Source organism: Myotis nattereri (assembly GCF_964212035.1).
Source record: "Myotis nattereri genome assembly, chromosome: 18".
Classification (NCBI taxonomy): domain Eukaryota; kingdom Metazoa; phylum Chordata; class Mammalia; order Chiroptera; family Vespertilionidae; genus Myotis; species Myotis nattereri.
In genome coordinates this window covers 24255341-24261627 of record NC_138093.1, presented here as the reverse complement: position 1 = coordinate 24261627, position 6287 = coordinate 24255341, and positions in this window count along the sequence as shown.

The following is a 6287-nucleotide window of genomic DNA, read 5'->3' as shown; positions in this document are numbered from 1 at the left end:
AAACAGGTGTAGCCTTCAGAAATGGACTAATATTGAAGGCTGCACTTGAAACCTACTTTTATGGAGCCATTTGAATTGAAAAGAATGGGACCACCAGCCTCAAATTTCTTCCTGAACCCCTGGCAAAACTCTTCTTCAGAGCCTTAAAATTGTTTTTTTAAAAAATAGGTCCTTCCAGGGGTTACGATATAACTGGGGTAATAATGACAAACCTCCGAGAACAAGGCACTGTGCCAGGGAGGGGCAGTAGGTCCCTTGAAAGGCAGTGAAAATCAGGGGTGAGAGGGGGGCCAGTGGGGAGTTTTTCCTAACCCTGTCCCAGCTTGAAGGCATTTCTAAGGAGAAACCCTGGTGGAAAACTGTGTCCCCCAAACTCTGAGAAAGGAAAGGTGTGCCAACTGGCAGATGACCAGTTTGCAGCAGAGAGAAACTGTGGTCTGTTCCCCCTTGTGGTTGTCGTGTTTAGGTCAGTACTAACTTTAGCCTTGCAGTCCTCGAATGGGGACAGTCCACTAGTGGATTAAATCCTCCTTAAATGACTGAGAAACTTTTAGCCAGCGATCAGAAGAAAGGAAAGGAAATTATTTCATCTATTCTTTGCCTGATCGTGATGACTTCTGGGGAAGCCATTCTCCAGTGTTTTGCAATGTAAGAACACTTTCTATTCATATAGCATTGATCTCCCAGGAGATCAGAGTCCTCCACAAGCATTTTATCAGCTACCGCCGCCTGGTGTACCTGGGAGGAGGGAGGAAGCAAGCTTGTTTTCCTCCTGGTGATCATTCTTTTCGCTAAGACCTCAGGCCCTCTGAAAGAGGCGGTGCGGGAGAGCAAACCAGAAGACTTCGTCACTGTATAGATAGGCTCACAGTTCTGCCCCTCTACTGGCTTCATGCGGGGTATCCAGCACTTTATCATTTATTTACCCCATGTCAACCTGGGGTAAATATCCTTGCTTTTGGTTGGGGAAACTGAGGCAAAGAGAAGCCATGCAGGAGCCCGAGTTTTCAGGTCAGGCCATTGGCAAGTCTGAAGCATGTGTCAACAAATATTCAGCTACCAACTTGTCTCTCCAAGCCTCTTTCTGCTGCAGCAGGCAGTGGACGGTTCCAGAGCTGAGGTGGCCTGTGATACTCTTGATCTGAGGAAGTTTGTCCTGAAATAAGTTTGAGATTAAGAGGGAGGTAGCACTTAAGCTGGAAGGCAAGACCCCAAGGTGGTTGGCTGGCCTTCAGACACACTCTCCTCGGACCCACATCCAGTGAAATTCTCATCAGATCAGGCTGCCTCTCTGGGGCTTGAACACTTCAAAGAGGATCTGAGGGGTGTCCCAATGGTGCTGGGGCATAAATAGCTATTCCCGAAGAATGTTGCCTCAGTGATGGGAAGACTGAATCAGCACCGCATTGAACTTGCAGTAACTTGTTTCTTCGGTAATGGAGTGATGGTCAATGAACAATTATTACATTTTCACCCAGTGAATGAGTCCTTAGTAAAAATGATAAATAGTTTCCAGGTGTCTTGCCACATGATTTAAACAACGGAGTCACTGGAGCGTGATAGAAGAACAAGTGACAGCATAGAATCTCCTCATGATTCAGTGGCCACCAACTTGGATTGTCCCCAGTTCTAGCTTTAGCATCTTTCTTTAGTCACTTGCTGCACATTCAGTTCCCCTTCTGCAGATGCACAATAGGAGGAAAGAGGGGGAAGGAGACAAAGCTGCCAAGGTCCCATGTGATCAAACATCGCCAGGAAGGGCAGTCTGCTCATGCCAGGAAAGGCTGCTCCTGAGAGGAACCACCTGCTCATGATATTCCAGGTCTGGCCCTTGAATCACTGGCCATCCCAGAAAATGCCTGATTGATGTGCTGACTCCTATGGTTGCCAAGGATGCAAGGTAATCCCTCAAGAATGTCCAATCAGGTGGCTCAGCCCAGACCCTCCTGTCATGGCAGGAGGCAGGGTGGAGTGGAGGGAGTATTGGCTTGGAGGTCTTGTCTCTGTGTGACATTAGGCGAGTTGGATCTCTCTGGGTCTTACTTTTCTCATCTGCAGGTTTAATGACCTAGAATGGTTGGGCAAGAATTAGAGAAGATAAGCTCGGACTTAAAAGCATGGATTAGATAGTGTGCTTCTTCATCTATTTTATAAGCACAAAGGCATTCTGTGCTTTTGTGTTGAATGGTAAAACTGAAAACTCTACATTTATTGAATGATGGTGGATTTTTTTGGGGGGTGGGGCGGGGGGTGGCTATCAGTCCACAGTTAGAGAAATTCTCAAACAGATGAGTTTGGTGGAAGAACAGGATACCCCAAGGGAAAAGTGTTACCTTGTATGACTGAATTTAAAATATATATATAACCTTCTGAAGCAATCCACCTTAGATATAAGAAATAGTTTGCTGTTAGGCTTAAGTGTCTTCCTATTGATTATAAAGAAAGAAAAACCGTGTGTAAAAGGAGGGATCTGAAAGTCCTGTTGATGTCAAAAGGGTGGTGCCCTAGCTGGTTTGGCTCAGTGGATAGAGCGTCGACCTGTGGACTGAAGGGTGCCAGGTTCGATTCCAGTCAAGGGCACATGTGTGGGTTGCGGCCTCGAGGGGGTGTGCAGGAGGCAGCCGATCAATGATTCTCTCTCATCATTGATGTCTCTACTCTCTCTCCCTCTCCCTTCCTCTCTGAAATCAATAAAAATGTATTTTAAAAAAGGGGGTCGTGTTACAATGAAAATGCCAGGGAAGGGTGTTGTCTGCACAGAGCCTGAAAGTATAAAATTTGGGAAGTGTCGCTATGTCTTCATTGTCGTCCAGGGAAGAGGGCAGGCCACTCTAGCTGACTGGTTTTTAGATAGAGCAGAAAGGGGGGAATTCGTTTGCCTCTCATAGCCTGAGAGAAAGCACCCTTAAACATATCCACGCCCTTTGTTGTAATTCCACATTCACCGATCAAATGTCTACCTGTAATTTGTCTATTAGTCACTAATGAGCACCTGCTATGTGGCTGGGCCTGTTTACTACACTTTCTGTATATTACCATCCATGACGCCTTACAACAACCTTTTGAGGTAGGTATCCACCTACAGATAAAGGAATAGCCAGTGATGGCGAACCTATGACACGCATGTCAGAGGTGACATGCAAACTCATTTTTTTGGTTGACTTTTCTTTGTTAAATGGCATTTAAATATATAAAATAAATATCAAAAATAGAAATCTTTGTTTTACTATAGTTGCAAATATAAAAATATTTCTATATGTGACACGGCACCAGAGTTAAGTTAGGGTTTTTCAAAATGCTGACATGCTGAGCTCAAAAGGTTCGCCATCACTGGAATAGACTAAGGGTGGTTAAGTCATTTCCTCAGTCATTCATCGGAAATGGTGGGGCTGTGGTTTAAATATTGCTTGGACTAACTTTCAACGTCTTCTTTCTCTCCTGCGTGCTGCTGTCTGTTGGGAAGGAGCTGCTTGTTTCACGGTTGGGCCAGCGATGTCTCCCAGGTTGGAAATTAAGGAGTAGCCGCAGTTGGTGGGACTCAAGCCTCCAAATGGGTCCTCTTCTAGGTGGACTCGTGATTGTGCTTGAATGTATAGAATGCAAACAGATGAGACCTCGAACTGCAATGTTCTCTTTAAGATAGTGTCTCTGACAAGAATAGGCTGTCTGTTCTTCTTATCTCATAGCACTGATTAACCACAGGAAGGACTCGTGAAAACACAGAGCTTCTCTGAGTGGCATCTTTAAATGGCAAGCACACTGAAATTTACTTTTTTTCTCCCTGGGAAAGCTCCAAATTAAATGGATACAAGAAGCTTGGTATTATTGCTTTTGTTCTCACAGCTGCTGCAACAGCTCTGGCCCTCTCCATTCCGTTCATGACAACTTCAGTCAAAATTACTTGTGTCTAAAGATAGGACACACAGGTCAGAGCTCCTGAATGGATCTTGCCCTTTGTTTAAATGGGATCTGCTCATTTTAGCTCAAGGCAGTCCTTGACCCACAAAGGCATGTGAAAAGCCCACAGCAGTCACTTAAACATGGATGGATTTATCTGTATACTCTCAATAATTCATACACATTGTGTTTGCATTTAAGAGGCTATGTTAGCAATTAACAGGAGGTCTGGATAGCCTCCTTTTCATTGGGCAGGTTCACAATTCTATGCCCATATTTCAGATTTGTTCGGAGAGACGGCAGTGAATTGCTGTGATGGTGGGTGATCGGAAAGGTGGTAGTGGGGGTGGGGTGGTGGCAGTAGTGTGCGTGAGCAGCACCTGAGCAGCACCGAGAGGGTTTGACAGTGGCAATGGTTGCTCAACTCTATGAATACACAGACCAATTTAGTAAGATGGCCTGCGGGTGGCTTAGCTCAGGGAAGAATTTTTAGAGAGGAGCTTGCTTCAGTTATCTGAGGGCCTTACTTGTCCTGGCCAGGAAAACAATAGGCTTCCCTTTTGTACCCTGGGAGTTAGAAGTGTACTAAAAGGACATAGATGAAGGAGACAGTCATGTGGGGAAAAAAATCTTTAAAATGGGTTACTTGGGGAGTTTACCATAAAGAACAACACTCTTAACATTAAAGTTGTTTGGAATGGCAGAGGCAGCTTTGGGCAATGTTGTGCTGCAGATCACTGGGATGCATTCATGCCAGGGAAGCTTCGCCAGGGATTCCAGCCTCGGACAGGAGCTTCTACCCAATAGTGCAATTCCAATTCCACTAGATGCTGACGTGGTTGTTCTTTGTGAATCAAATAGGAGAAACAGTTTAGCAATGCATGTTGGAGAAGAATATATTGATGCACTAAAGCCTCACTCATTTAAAATAACTCAAGGGGAAAGCCATTTGGGTTGGTGAAGTCAATTATGAAATGCATGGAATTATGGCCACCGAAGTTGCCTGGTCGGGGGCCCTGCTTTAATGAATAGAGAATGATTTGTAATCAACATATCAGAACACCAGGCTTGCTGGCCTCTGCTTAGATTAGAATTAAATCATTTGTAATTCAAAGTGTTTGGAAACAGTTGGTCCCTTAAATAAATAAACAGGCCCTTCAGAATTTCATTTCAAGTACTTACTTGCTGTCAACTCTCTCTCTTTTTTTCTGTTGATGGTGCAAGGGGCAGCTTTCATTCAACTCCTGTCAAAATGTCACTATTAAAAACCAAGCAAACACAAGTGTACCATAAATAAATGAGATTTTTGCCAGACTAATCCTCTGTTTCCTAGATTGGATATTAGATTGCTCAAAACTCATGGAAGGAAGCTTTCTGAGGTGCTTCTCATATCTAGAAGGTATGGCAAACAATTGGATTTGACATTTTTAATTTATCAAAATTTAATGTTCAAAAGAACACATATTGTATAATTATATTTTTTTAAAAATATTTTCATCTTTATTTTTTAAAGGAGAAGGTTTTTAAATATATATATATATATATTTTTGATTTTTAGACAGAGAGGAAGGGAGAGGAATAGAGAGACACATCAATAAGAGAGAAACATCATTGATGGGCTGCCTCCTACCCACCCCCCACTGGCAATCAAGCCTGCAACCCAGGCATGTTTCCTGACCAAGAAATGAACCCGTGACCTCTTGGTTCCTGGGTCAACACTCAACCACTAAACCACACTGACGGGGCTGATTCTATTTCTATGAACTGTCCAGAATAGGCAAATCTATGGAAACAGTAGATTAGCAGTAGGAGAATGTAGGTACTTGGGGGAGGGCTGGGGGGAATGAATGGCTGCTAATGGTTATGGCTTTCTTTTAGAGGTGATGAAAATGTCCTGCAATTGACAGTGGCAATGGTCGCACAACTCTATGAATACACTAAAAACCATTGACTTTTACACTTTCAGTAGGTGAATTGTATGGCATGTGAATTATGTATCAATAAATACAGAGTGAGGAATTGTTCTGGGCACTGAATATAGCATGTTGAACAGGACGAGTTCCTGCCCTCACAGAGCCTGCATGCTAATGGGGGAGTCAGATAATACACACTAGTAAGAATGTAAAAACATAATTTTAGGAAGAAATAGTACACTGAAGAAAAACGAAACAAGATAAGGAAATAGGGAATGATTGTGTGTGTGTGTGTGTGTGTGTGTGTATGTATGAATGTATTGAGGATATAGCACATCTGTCTATGTATGTGTGTGTATTGTGTGCATCATGTATATGTGTGTGTCTATGCATGTTCACATGCCCTCTATTTTAGATAAGGTGAATAGGGAGGACCTCTCTACATTTTTTTTTTTTAACCAGAATTCTGAATTATAT